The 20,417-nt window shown below is 38.4% G+C and overlaps 1 protein-coding gene across 2 annotated transcripts in view; it reads right to left on the bottom strand.

Annotated features, from left to right (window-relative positions):
- The window catches only part of Magea13 (MAGE family member A13), a 561,998-nt gene that overhangs the window by 99,984 nt on the left and 441,597 nt on the right, over positions 1-20,417 (bottom strand). For both annotated transcript variants that reach the window (XM_087599680.1, XM_087599679.1), the window contains exon 4: positions 16,642-16,703. The gene's annotated coding sequence lies outside the window, so the exon portion shown is untranslated. The remainder of the gene's footprint in view (positions 1-16,641; positions 16,704-20,417) is intronic.

Raw genomic sequence — 20,417 nt, 5'->3', positions numbered from 1 at the left:
GTCACATAGCATTACTTTCAAAAGTATGATCTCTACATGACATAGGGGGATCCTACCTGGATGCCTGAGAGTTATTTTTTAAGGATTTCAAGGTGGAAGGAATGTTCTGCAGGAAGGTGGGACTGCAAAGATGAACAAATCCCTGGAGATATTCTCAAATAGAACCTGCTTTGAAGTTTTACTTCAACGCCTGTCACCGGGCCCTGGCCACAGCACTACTGCATAGGTAGACTGAATCGTGATAGCTTCTAAGTAGGTACAGTTGACTTTAGCCTGTCACCAGTATGTCTTTTTCTTAAGTATGCTATTGTTCCCCTTATTGTTTAATAGACAAATTTCAAAGTTACTAATAGTTGACATTTTCTAGAATTCAGGCCTTGATATACTTAACACCATAATACTTATCCTCATGGAAATGCTTCAGGGGACCAATTATGCCATTCATCTTATTTAAATTATGTCTCATTCATTATTAGTATTTTTGGGGTTAACAGGGTTTCATGTATCCCAGGTTGGCCCTGAATTCATAATGTATAGATTATAGATTATGTATATGTATAGATTATAGGTATGTAGGAACACATGTAATTTATTTAGTGTTGGGACGAAAACCAAGGTTTTGTAAAGCTGGGTGTTGTTTAAATGTGAACTCACATAGGCTCATGTGTTTGAACACTTGGTTTCCAGATGAAGACACTGTTGTAGAACCTATAAGACGTAGAAACTTGCTGAAAGAAGGGCATCACTAGGGGTAATCCTAGGGCTTTTACAACCTTGCCTTATTTCCTGTTAATCTTTGTTTCCTGGGAATGTACCCAATATGACTAGCCAGATCACTGCTTCTGCCAACATGCCTTTCCTGCTTATTATCATGTCATCTCCATGACAATATACACCTGAAAGTGTAAGCCTATACAAACCCTTACTTGCTTAAGTTCTTTTGTCATGATATTTTATCAGAGCACAAGAAAAATAACTATGAGACTTGAACAATGATCTTGTTCTGATGTCTACCAGATAATATCCATTCATGTCATTCATACCCTCCAGAGGTCTCCCATTTCACTTATATAAAATCATACCACATCTGATATGTCATATTCTATACATTTTCATAAGTGCTTTCCTGCCACTCATTTTTTACTTTGGAACATTGTGTAATTCATATTTTGATATTCATTTTATCTCTAGTGTATCTTACTGATTAGTCCTACAAATCGACTCTTCTGCTCTCCTAATGCAATCACCATGAGAGCAGACATTTTGCTTTTGTGTCAACTATTACTTATCCAGCACCTAACACCTAGTAGGTATTTCTTAAATATTCGCTTAAGTAATAAACTGGCAATTATACCATGTAAATCAAGTCAGATTCAGAAATAGTTATCACATATCTTCTTTCATTTGTATATCTTAAAGTCTATAGAAAGACATAAAATCAAGTATGCCCACATGTCATGAAAGCACAAGCAAAACTGACGAAGAACATGGGGTGGATAGAGAAGGAAAATGAGGGCATGGGAGAACATGATCAAAGAACAGAATATACTTTTATGTCCTTATTAAACCCAGGACTATGTATAACAATATATGCTAGTAAAAAAGAAAAAAACAAGACTAGTAATAAAATGAACACTTCAGATGTTCCTACTATGTTCAGCTTCCATTGCATCCACTTTCATTTGAATTTTGTTTAAATAGTCCATTTTTGTAGCTTACCATATATGTATGTACCTATACACGACATATGGCTTTGTACCTGTACACAATATGTGTGTACACATATGTAGCTTTGTTTGAACTCTAATGATAAAGAAAGTCTTTTGCTGTTTTATAAAAATGCAATCGAATCTTTAATTTAGTAGGTGTTAACATTAGTAGTGTATCTTATACAAAGAATTCTATAAACAAATTAAAATTGAAATGCATTTCAAACCCATATAAAGTAGTTACCACCTATAAAAAGCAACCTATGTGCCAAACTGAACTTTGTAGCAGCACATCATCAGAAGCATTTGTAAAGTCTTTTCAAAAGAAATACATGGTGTTTGTGGAGATATTGGGGCAGTTGTGGAACTACTGAACCTCTAGAGTGAATTGGGCCTCAGTGGAGCACTTTTTAAACGTTTTCTCTCCTAAAAGCAAGATCACCGTGTGAACAGACTTCTGTTACATTAACATGGATGGCCTTGAACAACTAATCCTCTTGCTTCCACCTCCCAAATGCTGGGATCACAGGGATGCTCTACTGAGTCTGGTTTATGTAGCGCTGGAGAATAAATGCTGGATTTCATGTATACAGTCACTGCGTCAAATGAACTGCATTTCCAGTGTCTGATTTGGTATTTTCAAAGAATATGCATAAGCAATTGGATTTCTTGCATGGAAAATTTAAGAGGGAGACAAAGAACTTTAGGATTTATGGATTTAGATATGACTGCTATTCTAGTCTACTATGAATCTGTCGTTAGGCTTAGGTACCATCACAATGCCATTCATTTATTAAATGCTTCTATTCTCTTTTCACTGGTGAACCTAACTTGTCTAAAAGTTGCAATTACTTTTAACATGGACAGCAAAATTTGGATCAACTGTGCTTGTTTTTCTGAGTTTTGTTTCCTTTTTGTTTTTGTTTTGTTTTTTAGTTTAAACACAGTTATCTCCAGTTGAATCCACTCTCTTAAAAATGTCATAATTTCATTCTGTTTGTGAGTCAAATAAAACTCTATTGTACATTTTTACCATATTTTCCTTATCCACGCATCTATTAATAGGCATCCAGAGTTGTTCTATATTTTGAAGAGGTCAGCTATAAACATGAATAAGTAAGTATGTTTGTTGATATAAAGTATGGTATAGCTGGACCTTATGGCAATTCTAATTCTCTTTTCAGCTTGTTTTGGAACTCCATTAATGATTTTAATAGGGAATGAGCTAGTATACATTCTTACCAGCAGTGTTCTATCACCATAGCCTCAAAAGTATTTGTAATCATTTGTTTTGATGGAAGACATTCTTACTATGGTAGGATGAAATCTCAAAACACATAATTTGTATTTCTCTGAAGGGTAATGATGTTTAAATACATTTTTGGCCATTTGTGCATGTTCGTTTGAAACTTATTTATCAATTATTTTGCACATTTTTTGAATGGGTGTTTTGGTGATCTGATGTTTAATATCTTAAATTTTTGCATATTCTGGCTATTAATCCCTTTTAAGGTGACTGCATAACTGGTAATTTTCTGTTTCTCTTGCTTGTCATTCTGCTGTTGTTTTCTTTGTCATGCAGAAATCTTTAATTTCAAACAAGTCTATTTGTTCATTTTAGGAATTATTTCTTGTGCTACTAGTCTTTTCACAAAAAGAATCCTTGCCTATGCCTAGATCTTGGGACGCTTTTCCTATTTTCTACTACCAGCCAGTGTTTCATATCTTAGATTAAGGTCTTTTGTCTATCTCGAATTGAATTTTGTATAGGTTAGGGAGATATGAATCAAGTTTCAATTTTTCTATTTGTGCATGGGTTTCACAGCACTATTTTCTGAAGAGGCTGTTTTTCTGATGTAGTTTTTTGATACCTTTGTCAAAGATTAGATATCTGAAGCTGTATGGGTTTACTTCTGTGTCTTTTATTCTCTTTCATTGGTCTATTTGGCAGACTGGAGTCTTATAGGATACCTTTGTAACCTACTTTTCACAAACTGGCTTGAATTGATTTCTCTGATATCTTGCTAAGATTCAATTTTCATATCTCATTATATTCTCCAAGGTAAGCTGGTTATGAGGCTATATAACAAGCAGTATTAAAATCTTAGTATAACCATGCTTCTAAAAATAACCTTAATCTCATCGATTCACCAAAAAAAAATCAAATTTTAAAATTAAAAGAGTCGTGACTTCCAACAACATGGATTTCTTGCTCAGTTGTAGCATGTGCTCAATCAGGGTATTCTGCAGACTTTGAACCTTCATTGCACTCGGGCACCGTGCTTTAGATCTTGCAGGCTATGCTGACTTAGGGAAAGTAATACAGTCAGCACGGGTAGGTTCTAAAGCTTTCACTGAGAAACGAACACACCTGCTCATACTTTTATGGAACAAAACAAGTCTTATGTGAACAGGCAACTCTCCATGTCAGGGAAGACATTTCCTTTTGTGTGTCACAGAGACAGAATTTAACCATTTGAGACCAGGTTTAATAACTACTCATGCTCGACTACCATAACAGGAGAGCAAGGATATCAAATGAAGCAATGAATAACAGCAGAACTTAATAACTTGAAAAGTAGCATCAGAATGTTTTAACTTTCTAGGATATGTCTATCATAAAGTATAATATGACTACAGTTTATTATAACTAGTGAACTTTAAAAATAATTTTGAGACAGTGATATAGAAGCAATCTATAATATACATGATATATATAATACATAATTTTTCTCTGCTCCTGATTTTCTTCTCAAGAGGGAAAAACTACCTAAGTGAGAAAATGTACAGCCGTTTCCTGGTTTTGTTTTGTTTTGTTTTTTGCTTTGTGTTTGTTTTTGCTCTTTGTTTTTCATACTAGTGCTGGGTGAAATTTTTGGGAACAATTTGAGGTCACCAGTGAGCTGTTACTCTGTCTCAATAAAACCCTGTTTGATTTCCCTTATTGGTTGTCCTCACTTCCTATTCTTTGTGGTTAGACAAAATCAGAAGTCATTGTCTAGGGGCACCTTTAGAGGATATATTGCCTTCTGAGACTGGAGTCCTCTGAGCTAATAGTCCAAGAGTCAAAAAGTTTCTGCTGTCACACTGAAAGTCTACTAAAACATTACCATTAATATCACATTATTATTTATTATGTTTATCATAAAAAGAAGAAAGGCAAAGTACTCTCTGTCATTTAAACTGAACACCAAAAAAACTTAGAGTGTTGCTGCTGTTCTCTATTACCAAGAGGGTGAAGACAGCATGCTAGTTAATGTGCCTGCCATACGAGCACATACGAGTCACCAATACTCATGTAAAAGCTGGGTATGAAGCACGGTCCCTAATTCCATTGTAAGTGTTTGCCTTTATATACACAGATAAGTGGAGTCCTTACTCCTTGTCAAGCAAACTCTTCCTTGCAAAAACAGCACAGTGAATAAAAGCATAGTGGTTAAGATAACTGGCTTTTCTTCAATGGACAAGGGTTCTATACTCAAGACTGATATGTAAGCTACCAACTATTTATACCTCCAGTTTCAAGGATCCAACACTCTCTTCTGGCTTTTGATGGAATCAAGTATACATATGAAGCACTGATATGCTTGCAGATAAAGTAGACATGCATTTAAATAATAAAATTGTAAAGATTGATAAAGAATTGATAAACACCATCAAGTGTTAATCTCCAGCCTTCACATGCACACTTATACACACACACACACACACACACACACACATATATATATATATATATATATATATATCCATACACATGCATGTGCACATATATGCTAAACATACCTATACATACAAAGATACAATGGCTACATTATACAAGTCAACTGGCATAAGAATGATATTTAGAATGATTTTATTTATGCATATATGTGTGTATCTCTATGTAGGTATGTGTATGCGAGAGAGCAAGTACCTGGAGGACCAGAAGAGGGTATCAGATTTCCTGAAACTATGGTCACAGGCAGTTGTGAGCTACCTGATATGGGCGTTGGAAAGGGAACTCAGGTTCTCTACAAGAGCAGTATAGATTTGGCTGCCATAGATTATCTGATAGTTTATATTGACTGTAAACTTGACAGAATACAGTATCACCTAGAAGAAAAACTCTGGATGTATCCTCAAGAGATGGCCTTTTTGCAAATGGGTGAAAGCAGGAAAGGGAGATTTATCCAGTGTGGCCACATTGTGAATATGGGGCAAAGAGATTCAGTGAATCCCCAAGTCCATCTTCCAGTGAGACCTCCTAAATGTGGACAGTATTATTCCTGTGTCTGGGGTCTTAGACCAAATAAAAAGAAGAAAGAGAGTTGATAGCCAGCGCTCACCTCCTTTTGCTTCCTGGCTATAGACTCAGTTAGACCTGCTACCTCTTTTTTCTGTTATCACACTTTCCCTACCACAACAACCTATATCCTCAAACTGTGAGCCAATACAAACACTTCTTCTTATATGTTATATCTTGTTGAGTATCTGATCAGAGAATGGACAAAGTACCATTACAGAGTCCTTTGGGCATATACTCAGGAGTTGGACAGCTTGATTTTATGGACATTCTATTTTCATAACCGTGGATTTTCATAGTCGCTGCAGCTGTTTACCCATTCACCAGCAGTGTGTAAGTGTTCTCTTCCCTGAGTATTTTTTGTGATTTATTTTCATGATGACAGTCATTCTCTTTTTTCTTTTTTTTTATTAACTTGAGTATTTCTTATATACATTTCGAGGGTTATTCCCTTTCCCGGTTTCCGGGCAAACATCCCCCTCATCCCTCCCCCTCCCCTTCTTTATGGGTGTTCCCCTCCCCCCAACAATCTAGTACACTGGGGGTTCAGTCTTAGCAGGACCCAGGGTATCCCCTTCCACTGGTGCTCTTACTAGGATATTCATTGCTTCCTATGAGGTCAGAGTCCAGGGTCAGTCCATGTATAGTCTTTAGGTAGTGGCTTAGTCCCTGGAAGCTCTGGTTGCTTGGCATTGTTGTACATATGGGGTCTCGAGCCCCTTCAAGCTCTTCCAGTTCTTTCTCTGATTCCTTCAACGGGGGTCCTATTCTCAGTTCAGTGGTTTGCTGCTGGCATTCGCCTCTGTATTTGCTGTATTCTGGCTGTGTCTCTCAGGAGCGATCTACATCCAGCTCCTGTCAGCCTGCACTTCTTTGCTTCATCTATCTTGTCTAATTGGATGGCTGTATATGTGTGGGCCACATGTGGGGCAGGCTCTGAATGGGTGTTCCTTCTGTGTCTGTTTTAATCTTTGCCTCTCTATTCCCTGCCACGGGTATTCTTGTTCCTCTTTTAAAGAAGGAGTGAAACATTCACATTTTGATCATCCGTCTTGAGTTTCATTTGTTCTAGGCATCTAGGGTAATTCAAGCATTTGGGCTAATAGCCACTTATCAATGAGTGCATACCATGTGTGTTTTTCTGTGATTGGGTTACCTCACTTAGGATGATATTTTCCAGTTCCAACCATTTGCCTATGAATTTCATAAAGTCATTGTTTTTGATAGCTGAGTAATATTCCATTGTGTAGATGTACCACAGTTTCTGTATCCATTCCTCTGTTGAAGGGCATCTGGGTTCTTTCCAGCTTCTGGCTATTATAAATAAGGCTGCGATGAACATAGTGGAGCACGTTTCTTTTTTATATGTTGGGGTATTTTGTGGGTATATGCCCAAGAGAGGTATAGCTGGATCCTCAGGCAGTTCAATGTCCAATTTTCTGAGGAGCCTCCAGACTGACTTCCAGAATGGTTGTACCAGTCTACAATCCCACCAACAATGGAGGAGTGTTCCTCTTTCTCCACATCCTCGCCAGCATCTGCTGTCATCTGAGTTTTTGACCTTAGCCATTCTCACTGGTGTGAGGTGAAATCTCAGGGTTGTTTTGATTTGCATTTCCCTTATGACTAAAGATGTTGAACATTTCTTTAGGTGTTTCTCAGCCATTCGGCATTCCTCAGCTGTGAATTCTTTGTTTAGCTCTGAACCCCATTTTTTAATAGGGTTATTTGTCTCCCTGAGGTCTAACTTCTTGAGTTCTTTGTATATTTTGGATATAAGGCCTCTATCTGTTGTAGGATTGGTAAAGATCTTTTCCCAATCTGTTGGTTGCCGTTTTGTCCTAACCACAGTGTCCTTTGCCTTATAGAAGCTTTGCAGTTTTATGAGATCCCATTTGTCGATTCTTGATCTTAGAGCATAAGCCATTGGTGTTTTGTTCAGGAAATTTTTTCCAGTGCCCATGTGTTCCAGAGATGACAGTCATTCTAACCAGTGTGATGGAATTTCAAAATAGTTTCAATATCTATTTCTCAGAAGATTATGAATGTCGAATACTTCCTCAAGTATTTATTGCTCACTTGTATTGATTCTGTTAAGAATTGATCCTTCAGTTTTATGAATCCATTTACTAATTGATTGGCTAATTTGTACTTTGTGTATTTAATTTTCTATATATTTTAGATATTAACTATCTGCCCACTAGATGAGTGGCAAAGGTTTATTTCTATTCTGTAGGTTGCCTCTTCCTAAGATTAATGCTTTCCTTTCCTCTACAGGAGCTTTTAAAATTCATGCATTCTCATTTGTCACTGTTGGCTTATTTCCTGCATGCCAGAGCCCTTTAAAAAGTTTTTGCCTATGCCTATTACCTTGAAACTTCTTACTATGTGTTTCCTACAGCACTTTCAAAGTTTCAGGTCTTATATTTGGGTATTTGATCCACATTGACTTCATTTTATGCACAGAGTGAAAAATGTGGATCCAATGTCATTGTTCTATATGTAGATATCCAATTTTTCTAGTACCAGTTTTGAAGACAATGTCCTTTTCTCCAATGTATGTTTTTGACACTTTTTTACTAAGCTCAGTGACTACAGCCATGCAGGTTTATTTCTCGGTCCTCTATTCTCACGCGCAAAGGTCCGTTGAACTTCAAAATTTAGTGTACAGAGACATACTCTAAGTCAAAACCTTCCTGCTTCTCTCTCTTGAACTGAGATCATAGACATATGTCACAGCCAAAGTAGTTACATGCATTTGAATGTTCTCTCCCCCTGGAAACTTAGAGAATTGGAAACAATGTTAGGCATCATGTGAAGTGCTAAGTCTAACAGTTTGGCCTCACTGATGACAAGAGACCTTGCTACCTGTAAACATCACTTTAAATGACTTAATGTGGACTGCTTCTGTGATTTTTCTCAACAGGTTACTTAAGCTTCAGATCTCTAAAAATTCAAGGATGAGGTGGGGGAAGATGGAGGAAGACAGTACTGAGAGAGACAACTAGATAGGGAGGAGGAAGTCTCTGGGGCAAGCTAGAACCTAGAACAATGGAAACTCCCAGGAATCTATGAGGGTGATACTAGCTAAGACTCCTAGAAATGGGTAATTTGGAGCCTGAATCAGTCATCTATAACCAGGCAAGAGTTTCAACAGAGGGATTGGAACACCAATTTTGTCATAAAACCTTAGGTATTCAATTTGTCCTGCCTACAAGATGCGCAGGGGTAAAATTGGAGAAGAATTTGAGGGAAGGGCCAAGCAATGACTGTCCCAGACTGAGACCCATGCTATGAGAAGGAGCCCACCCCTGACACTATTGATGATACTATGCTATACTTGCAGACAGAAGCCTAGCATAACTGTCATCAGAGAGGCTTAACCCAGGAACTGATGCGAAACTGATGCAGCCAATCATTAGGGAATGTGGAAAAGGGAAGGTGATTGAAGCAGCCAGGGGGGTCAAGCATACCTGAAGATAACCTACAGAATCAACTAACCTGAGCCCAGAGGGTCTCATAGAGACTGAACACTCAACCAGCATACATGGAACTGAGCTAGGCCTTCAACACATACATAACAGTTGTGTAGCTAGGTCTTCATATGAGACTCCTAAGAGCAGGAGCAGGAGTTGTCTCTGACTATATTGCCTGCTTTTGGATCCCTTCCCCCTAATTGGGTTGCCTCATGGAGCCTCAATAGAAAAACATGCAGATGTGCTTGGTCTAACTGCAACTTGATGTGAAAAGGTTGGTTGATATCCATGGGAGGTCTCCGATTTTCTGAGAAGGAGAAGAGGGGTGGGTGTGGAGAGGGAAGGTAAGATGAAGAGACTGGAAAGACAGGATGGGAGGGGACAGTGTAATAAGAATGGAAAATAAATAACTTTGTAAAAAAAGTGCTGAATAAAAAAGCAAATGATGTAAACAACAATAAAACTAATGTGGCATATTGGGCCTGGGGAGATGATGGGTCAGAGGTTAAGACTACTGGCTGCTATTGCAGAGGGCCCAGGTTCAATTATCAGTACCCACATGGCAACTGAAAACTGTCTATAAATCCAGTTCAGAGGATTTAATGCCCTCATCTGGCCACATGTACACATGTATACAGACAAAACATCTATACACATAAATTACAATTTTCCAATGTTGATACCAAACAAAGAAAATATTCACTGTGGTTCCAGTAGGCTTGCTTGCATTGCAAACCAGGGCAATTATCTATTCAACATCTATTTCTACTTCCTCCTCAAAGAACTCTTTGTGCATTTGAGTTGGGAGTTTGTTAAGCTACACATAATATTGAAACACTTTCTTAAGGTTTCTTGTAGCTAGATGTTGCTATGTGAACTGGTTCTGGGCTACAGAATTTAAGTAAAACCTACAACTATTTATTTCAGATGGATAAAAATTTGTGGCCAAATAACAAGTAGAAAATGGCCAAGAATTTATTTTTTATGGCTTAATAGCTTCCCAAACTTACCCTACAGGCCTTTCTCTTCTGCTAGATGTTTAGTTGCCATATTTCACGTTTTGGGTCCTTAGCCTCCAATATAAAAACCAGACCAGTAAGCTTAGTATGGTGGCACACACTCAGGCAGCTGGATCTCTGTGAGTCCGAGGCCAGCCTGGTCTACAGAGTTCTGGGCCAGTAAAGGCTACATAGTGAGACCATGCTTCAAGAGAAGAAAAGAAGTAGGAAGAGCACAAAGGAAAGAAAGAAAGGAGGGAGGGAGGGAGGGAGGGAGGGAGGGAGGGAGGGAGGGAGGGAGGGAGGGAGGGAGGGAGGAGCTTCCGTTGTGAGTAGTTGGCCCACCTGTTCCATCCCTGGTATGTTTGCTACGCCTTGCTGGACTATATCATTTAGGAACTGCAAGGCAAAATAAATCCTTTCTTCCTTAAATTGTTTTTGTCAGAGTATTTTATCAGAGTAAATGAAAAGTAACTAAGACACCAACATGTCTCCATTTAATTAATGGTCTGGTCCCTGAAGAAATCGAATTAGATGGTGTTTAGCTTAATACCCAGTGAAGGTGGCAAATAGCCCAAGCTTATTTTGAGAAAAATAATATAGTCACAAAAATGTGGCCATGATTGACAAAATCTTTATTTTCTACTATAATGAGAGTGAATTAAAATAATTTTCAAGGATGAATGACATACATTCATAGGTTATTTATCCATGTCTATATGGAATTTCTCATCCTTTGTTATAAAGAGGTCTAAAAAGATATAAATGTCCTACACATCTATAGAATATCAGATTGTCAAGTTTGAAGCCTTGAATCAATGACTTCAATGCTAACTGGGCCACATGAGTAACATAAAGTAAGCACGCCAGTCATCTAGGTAAGAGGTGGAAGATAAATTCTAAAAGAGTCACTGTTTTCCAAATAAGCATAATTTTTCAGGCCCACATGTCAAAAGTGTGCTAGGACCACTTTACTGATGAAAAAACAGATTATACTTTCTCCTCTGCATAATGAAGGAGGAACTCTTTTTGGAGGTCCTTCTAGAATCAACAAGGAGAATATTTTGTGTTGGAATACTGTTCTAGTCCTCATGCACAGCTTTGTGGGTTTGTTTCTGTTGCTGTGATAAATACCCTAACTGCAGTCAACATTAAAGAGGAATGTATTTGTTTGGCCTAAACTTCCTGGTTATACTCCACCAGTGCAGGGAAATCAGGGAGTAAGGAATTTGAAATAGCTGGCTATATCATATCCACAGTTAGTGACAAAAAGAAATGATGGTGCTGTCTTGCTCTCATCTTGATTTCTCTGGTCTTATAATGTTTGGGGGCAAACATAGAATAATGCTCTCTGTACTCAGGGTGTGTCTGCCATCTCACCTCAATTAAAACAATGAAGAGAACACCTCACAGACATGCCCAAAGGCCTACCTACTCAAGGCTCCTTTCTCAGGTGACTATAGATAAGTTGCAGGGAGTTGGCATTGAAAACTATCACACAAACTACAAAAGTATAGCTACCAGGTTGAAGGAGAAACGGAAGTGAAAAGATCTCTGTCACAATTAAAGTGGATGCATTCCTGATGCTTGAGCCATTTAGCTACAGACCCCATGGATCTGGAACTGTCAGCAAAAGAAGAAATTGGGGAATTGTGGGTGTATATATAAACTCTGAGAATCATTGATCTAGGATTGGCTGCCAAGAAGGGGAAAAATGGGGTTGCTAAAATTGGAAGGAAATAAGGCCACTCTATCTCAGAACAATTAAACTCTAGGGAGGATTCAGTTGAGAGATGATATGAGCACTGGAGAGTGAAACTTGAAAATCAAATCAGGTAATCCTTTATCACGACTGCCAGTTTCAGCAGTTCCAATAACTCTTCCTGACTCCAGCCTCATTTTCTGACTAGCTTCTCTTGTAAGTTTTTCATAAAGCATAGTAACTACCACTGTAAAGAACACACACCAGACTCTACCCTGCTTCCCTATTAGCTTCAAAGAGCTCTAAGATGGCATCTACAGTCTGCTTTCATCACCTATGACTCCGTGCAAACACTTGCTTATGTTACTTTATGCTTATATAGGTGACTGTCTCTTTGGAGGTTAGGTTAATCAGCCCAGGCTGCCAAAACAAAAATAATGCCATAAGCTGGACGGCTTGACAATAGATAACCTATTTTCTAACAGTTGTGGAGAATGGAAGTCCAAGGTCACAGTATCAGCATGATTGGGCTTCTTAGCTTGTTAGATGGTTATTTTTGCCCTGTGTATAAACTCCAGGTAAAGAAATGCTGATTAAAGTGTTACCAGTTCTTCTGGATGACAGCTCTATCTTTATGAGTTAAGTTCATTTAATTGTTTACTCAATAGGCTCTTTGTGTTAATTTAAGTATACAGGGATTTGGGCTACAACACAATTCAGCTCACAGATGTTATTCCTCTACTTGTCAAATTGGCACCTTTCTATTCTCCCTCCAAAATTCAGATTTCCTATCTCTTCTTTTTTGGTACTGTTCCTTGGCACCATGCCCTTAATAGTAGGAAAGAATTAGACTTCAGCACTGTGGGAAATGTTGCTAATGAGAACAATTATTCCCTAAGGGGTTGATGTATAAACAAATTTATGGCATGGTAGAATTCATTATCCAGAACTTACCTGAGTATTGAACAACTAATTATTAAAAATAGTATGGCATCTTTAATTTCAAAATGTAACCTAACAAAGCTTAGAAATTGGCATTGAGCTTTATTCCAGTGTAAATTTCAGTGTTTCCTAAGAAAGAACCCAATATAAACTATGGATTTGGGGTGATAGACGTCAGCATAGGCTTATTGATTATAATAAATATACCATTGTGGTGAGGGATATAGACAGTGGTGGAGTTGTGGGCATATATCCTGTGAGGACAAGTTGTGTGAGAACTTCATACTTCTCACTCAGTTTTGCTTGGACATACATTTTTTTTAAAGTAGTTTGTTAAAGTTTTGAAAAAACTAGTTCAAGCCAGTGTGCTGATACAAACAAAATTGTTAATGTGTTATAGATACTTTGTACCTTTAAAAGAGCATAGTGTAGGAAGTAATTCAACTGCTGATATTCTACTAAACTACTTTATTTACAAAGATTTAGGCAGCTTGGGCACACAAACAGGGCAGGGGACTCCTTAAATGCTTATTGCAATATACTAGATGAGAAATATGAAGATCCTCTTAGGGCAGAAGGACAATGACAAAACCTGGAATTCAATCCCATGCAGGGGTTTTAGAGCCCAGCAAGGTTTGATTCCTCAGTACACTTGCCATTACTGAGTCCCAGAAGTCGACCCTAGGAAAGATTTCAGGGACTGTGCTCTGTGTATTAAAATGGGTATTTGTGTGTTGCATGACTTGGCATAATCTGCTCTGAACTATTTTCACACAGAAGTGTGTAGGGCACTAAGATCTTGTTGTCCACTTCCACAAGCTATGCTTATTTTGTTGCTATGGTGACAACACCTCTGCAGCTGCTGCTATTTCAGAGTAATGGATTGAGTCGCCACATTTGCAATTGCATTGCAACGTGTCAGAAATCTGTCCTATACTTGTTTCCTAAAGGTGATTACTGCTCCTTTAGCATTCGTTGTAGCTATAAAGAATCCTGAAACAACATTTCCTTAACAAAACAGAAGCAACATACTTAGTTTCTGAGAAGCAAGTAGTTTGACGTGATTTAAGGCCTGTCTGTCAATTGACTTATTATCCTCAAACTGTAGCCCATATGTAAGTAGTTTTAACTTCATTTTGGTACCAATTTCTTGCTGGGTTGAGTCCTGCTTAGAATCTTTTGATACTGACTTTGCTGCTCTCATGGGTTACTTTTGAACCAAGTTGATAAAAGGTTCAATAATGAGGCTATCGGCCACTTTTTACACTGTGTAATGTTCATTAAACAACAAAAAATTTAAATAAAAAAGAAGTGCTGGGTTAGATCAAGCATTTCCTTGACTTTATGATACATGGTCTAGGATAAAAGATAAAAATTCCTATGAATAGAATCATACATATTGGCAAGAAAACTGCACACAGACTATTATACTGAGGCATAAACAGCACTAGAAGTCAATACACAGTGAGACTGCCCCCTTTGTCCACCATTAGCTCTTTGTATCACCATGGACACCATGGTTTACTCCCCTGAGTCTATTACTCTATTGCTAAACACGAGTATGCAAAGATAGTGTTTACCTCACCAGGAGATGATGTAATGCACTGAAGAGACTATTTGTAGTTGAAGAGCATTTTTACAATCCTTACCCCATACAGTCATAGGTGCCTGGATTTCTAATAGGTTCTGGGGGAACAGAGGGGATTTCCATCACAAAACTGTGACTCATGTTTAAGAGGCACATAAAAATATCAAACAGTTAAAGCACAGTGTAGTGAATGCTATGGATGTCTCAAGCATAGGATACCATGAAATCTTTACAAATTCTCAATGAGACAGGCAGACAAGCAGTGATACCCTCAATGTCATAATAAGTAAAATAAAGTTCAACTCATAAAGTGACTTTTCCAAGGTTTCACAGCTAGTTGATGATAGTCTTAGAACTTAAAACAAAATTTCCCTGGTGCCTTGGTTTAATATTCTTTCCAATTCAGAACCCGATCTCAGGGCCTCTCCAAGGCAATCAAAATGAATAATATATGGTAGCAATATGTTGCCAATGTCAAACACAGTCTTAAACAGTCAATAATTCTAGTACTGGATTTACAAAAGAGCTGGTAAAATTGGAAGCCCTGGGAGAAAGCTGTGCATATATTGGAATAAACTACAGAATCCCATAATAAAATATCACACTGGATAGAGATTTGGTGGTCTCCAGTAACCATGACTGGCTTAAAAAGAATTAAGAATGCTCAGTGATGTTTAAGGATAGACTTACAACCAATGTGGGTCCTGCTCCAAGGAACTTAGATAAAAGGCTGAGGTTAGTGACTCAGACAAAGTCAAATACTTTTGACATGACATATTTTACATGCACGTATGTCTAGGGAAACAATAAACAAAAGGAAGTGGTAGGGGAAAAGACAAAGTGCTTAAGGCATGGATACACCATGATTTCTCCCACAATTAGAAAGTCTTGCTTGCAGAAGTGGGTGATGCTTTAACATGGGGGGGGGAAACAGAGCACTTGGCAAGGGGAGGAAAGTTCTTATGTTCAGGTGGAAAGAATGACCCTGAAGTGATTGGAGGTTTTGCATGAAAAATCACAAGTAATTGTGTTTGGAGTGTAGTGTCAGGCAGACAAGATAGCATTCTAACTTATCCTTAGACCAAGCAGGGAGACCCAGTTATAGTCACACCTAACAGGAAAATATACTGCAATTCTTCATTTTATAAAACAGCCAATGTCCATCCATATTTTTCTCATTTTAACCATCATCATCAACAACGCTGTCATCAATATCAACATTATCAATCCATTATTTTAGGGTTTATATAATTTACATAGCACATCACAGTGAATGTTCTCAGATAACACAGACATTGGATCAGATGGGTATAAACCTCTTGTATGCTGCAGATAAAATATTTAAGTCCCATAGAGGTCAAGCAATTTCAAAGACACTTAGCAAGTCAGTGTGGGATTCTAGCTCTTATGATGCCCAATCTAATGAACAATTCTGAGATTGCAGCAGGTCCTAAATACATGGCATTTTGATTGACATCTTCTTGGAGAAAGTTTCAGAAGTTGATTTTATTTCATTAGCACCACATTTGCAGTCATGTCTTAGGGCTGGCTGCTTCTGAAAAGATTTCCACAGATGGCTAACCCCGTCTATTTCATTTTCAATTCTTATCCCAATCAGAATGACACTGCCTGTCCTTGTCCCCTGGTTTTTGAGACTTATCCTGTAAGGAAGCTGGTAGCCTTCTAGTCCTAAATAACTTTCCAACCAATATTAAGTAGTGAAATTATTTTAATGATGAGGGAGATCCAGAGAGTGACCCCTTTTAACCTTTCAGTCACATGCTGCTTTCTTTAACAATGGAGCCCTCCTGGTGCTTTGAAAGGCACACTGTAAGCTCCCTAATCTTTTCCCTGCCCCACTGACCACAATGAATTTTTTTCAGCTTTTTCTTTTATGGTTTCTCTTCAAATATTCACAAAACAAATATCTTGTCCACTTACCAACTGTCTTCTCAGCTGCACAGTTCAAATCGAAGTCCTGGTGGCGTTAGGAGACTGGTTTCCTAGAAATGGTCAATTAGTCCTCATTATAGAACCTCTATCTTGTGCTGCATGAGGTCAGGCTATATAACTTTTATAGATCGTCTTGATATGTTCTGGTTATGTGTTGTCAGCTTATAGGCTATTCTGCCAGAGTCTGACCTAAAGGCTTTTGCTCAGATTTATTTGTATCAGCCAGAGCAGGCTGGATGCAGACAAAGCTGAGCAGCTCCCAGAGCTCTGTGCTTTTAGATTGCGGCTACCCAGAAGTCAAGGAACAGCCAGAACTAATCACTGCATTTCAGTCAGAACTTTCAGGTGGTGATCAATTCCCATGTGTGAATCCTTCTCCTTATTGGGATTCTGCCTGATGAGAAGTAAGGTTTTCCTCACCTTTTATTAGCAATAACAGAAACAACAACTTGTTTCACTGCATCAGAAAACAATGTGGCTATCCAGGAATAAAAAGCAAGAGACTCCATCCCACTTTACTAGAGTGTGCTATGGGGACATGGCATGATGAATTGTCAAGAAAGCCATAGGATGGCTTCAAGGGAGGGAAGTAAATACAAGAAAGTTGATTTAGTTGGCCTTTTACAGATGGTCACACATTCAAACTTGTTTGATCCATTTAGAGCTAAGCTATACACACGCACGCACACACACACACACACACACACACACACACACACAAAGGGAGAAAAAGTTGTAAGTCACAGGACATGACAGTTGTGTGAAAGGAGACAGTGAATTCAGATGGTGTAGGGCAATATCAGGTATTGACTGCAGACTAGACATGGACTTGCAACTGTAAGGAGAGAAAACTGAGTAAGAAATGTGTGTGACACCTTTGGAACAGGTGTCATTCTTGAGCAGCTGCTGTAGACACGGTACCACATTAGGGGCAGAAGGTTTATCAAGATTTTATCAAAATCATCTGTTAGACAGGCACATTGATCACTGTTTCATTGATGCAAAAACTGAAGCTGGGTTGAGCTTAAGCAATTTACTCCTGGTCATGTCACAAGTGTGACGCAGAAAGAGAAGAGTCCAGTGTAAGTCTGATGAGCTGCACGGCCTTCTCTGTTACGTGTTCAGACAAGGTGCACACTGCAACAACAATGATGAACTCTTTTTTTTTTCCTTCTGAGCATCCTAAGAGGAAGCCATTCTGAGTACACATTTTTTCTAATTGTTTAATAGTTGAACATAGACACAGCCGCAAAACTGCTCTGAGCTGCATATGCTTTGCTTTCAGAACCTTTAATCTTTTGATTCAGAAACTGGAATTGATGGTCCGTACCAAAAACAATGGGTGAGAATTAGAGATATTCTAAAATGTTGGCTTTTTCCTATCGGAGTGATGCCAAACAGAATGAAAATACACATCAGAAACACTGAGATAAGAGAAAGCCTTCCTTAAAGCATTAAATGGCTTATCCAAACATTCTCACTGGCTGAACTAGCACAACTCTGGTTTCTGCTACTATCTTGATCCTCACCAGGATCCAAAATACATACGTTATCATGGCAAACTTCCATCCCAAAGGAGCCCCTAAGGACGTTGTGTTCCAGGAAGGTGCACCTGATGCTTTCTGGGGTTCTTAAAATATTTTTTCAACCTGCAAGGCCATGCTTCTGAGGACACACCAGTAGAGATGCTTTGTCTTCATGTATCCAGTCAATAACACCATTCCTTTGTCTTAGCAGGTATGCTCATAAGTTGGACTGTAACTGCTTTAGCTGATACCCCCAGTGAAAATGGTTTTAGAAAAGTCAACTTTGGCCTCCCACAGGCTTGGCTGGACTTACTGGGCTCTCCTTTTGCCACTGACATCAATTGTCCATCTCCATCTTTCTGTTCATCTAATTACTTCAACAGACAATAATCTAGGACCTAGTGTGTGTTTGCATTTGGCACTACGTTCAACACTGTAGACACATATATGATACACCATTCCTTTAATCAAGACCCCTTTTCTCATTTTTATATGAGTGTGCATGTGTGTTTGCATGCGTGTGAGTGTATGCATGCATATATGCTTATAGGTGTCCTCACACACCTGTGCACATTCTTGTGACTTTCAAATGATGATATTAGAAACCACCCTTGATTAGATTCTCAGCTTTACTGATTGAAGCAGGGTATCTCAGTCACACCCAAAACTCACTGGTATGGTTAATCTTACTAGGCCACCCTGTTCTTGGGATCCCCTGTCTCTGCTCCGCAAGACTGAAATTACAGGAAGGACACCACATCCAACCACCATTCATATGGGTTCTAGGGAAACACAAACTCTGGCCCTCATGCTTCTTGCACAACACACACATTAACTATTAAGCTATCTCCCCAGCCAAAGGACTGACAGTTCAATAAAACAAGATGGGTCCATGTCCAGGAAACTAATAAAATGTCACACATGATGTCAAAAAGAAGTCAAATGTAAATATCTGCCTATGTTTAACACTTGAAAGTGAAGATGAGAAAACATATTGAAGCAGTATTGAAATATAATTCAAAGTATAAAATAAATGCCTGTGATCCCATAGTGATGTAAGCAACTGCTTAAATAAATGGAGAGAAAAGACAAAGTATGATAATTATAAACATGGAATCCATAAGAGGGAATAAATTCACTAAAGTGATGAATGCTGCACATAAGTTTTTAAGGAGGATTTGGATGTAGCCTAAGTACTCACTCAAACATTTATTAGTTTATTAGTTCAACAAACATCTGGGAATTCATGGTTATTTTTCATCTAGGCAGTAGAAGGTTATTCTTCTCTTCAGTGTGTGTTGGATATAATAACTCCTGACAAATAAGATATTGAAAAGAAAAAGAACAATATTTTTTACTGTAAAAATATAGCATGTTAAGAAACACCTGACCAGTATTTCCCAAATATGTCAAAGTTAAAAGATCAAGGGAAAACCAAAACCTTCTGCAAATTGGAGGAGACTTTACAGCTAAATGGGATGATGGATTGTCCTGGTTTAGGGTCAAGAACAAAGGAAAATATCTATGGAAAAACTGACGAAATACAAGCTAAGTATAGAGCTCATGTTATAAGATTCAATGTTTTGCTAACGCCATTATCTTCAGGAGCACACCGTGATTTTAAAATAATATGTGCTGGAGAATAGTGCCACATTGCAACATGATACCTGCTACTTATTTTGCAAGTCTTCTGTGAATGAAAAAAGTATTGCATAATAAAAAAGTATTGCATGTTTAAAGATGCCTAGGACACAGCTACAGAGATAGCTGAGTCTGGAAGTGCTTTCTGTAATCTGCAGAACACAAGGAAAAGCCAGGCATGGTGCTGCATGCCAGCGATTACAGTGTTGGAGAGATGAAGACAGGGAGATCCCTTAGCCAGACTGACCATCCAGCTTTGCCTCCTCTACAACTCTAGAGCTGTGTGAGGGATACTCTTTCATAAACAATGTGGAGAATTTTCTGAAAAACACCAGAGGCTGAATTCTGGTCCCTACATACACACCCATGTAGGTGGGTACACACCTACTTACACATGAACATACATGTACATTGACAAACACACAAAACCAAATGGATCAAAAACTCAGGTGACAGCAAATGCTGGCGAGGATGTGGAGAAAGAGGAACACTCCTCCATTGTTGGTGGAATTGGAGACTGGTACAACCATTCTGGAAATCAGTCTGGAGAAATTGGACAATGAAGTACTTGAGGACCCAGCTATACCTCTCTTGGGC

The sequence above is a fragment of the Rattus norvegicus genome, chromosome X (assembly GCF_021556685.1).
Source record: "Rattus norvegicus strain SHRSP/BbbUtx chromosome X, alternate assembly SHRSP_T2T, whole genome shotgun sequence".
NCBI lineage: Eukaryota > Metazoa > Chordata > Mammalia > Rodentia > Muridae > Rattus > Rattus norvegicus.
The sequence above is the reverse complement of the archived record's forward strand: the minus strand, read 5'-3'. Positions and strand labels throughout refer to the sequence as shown.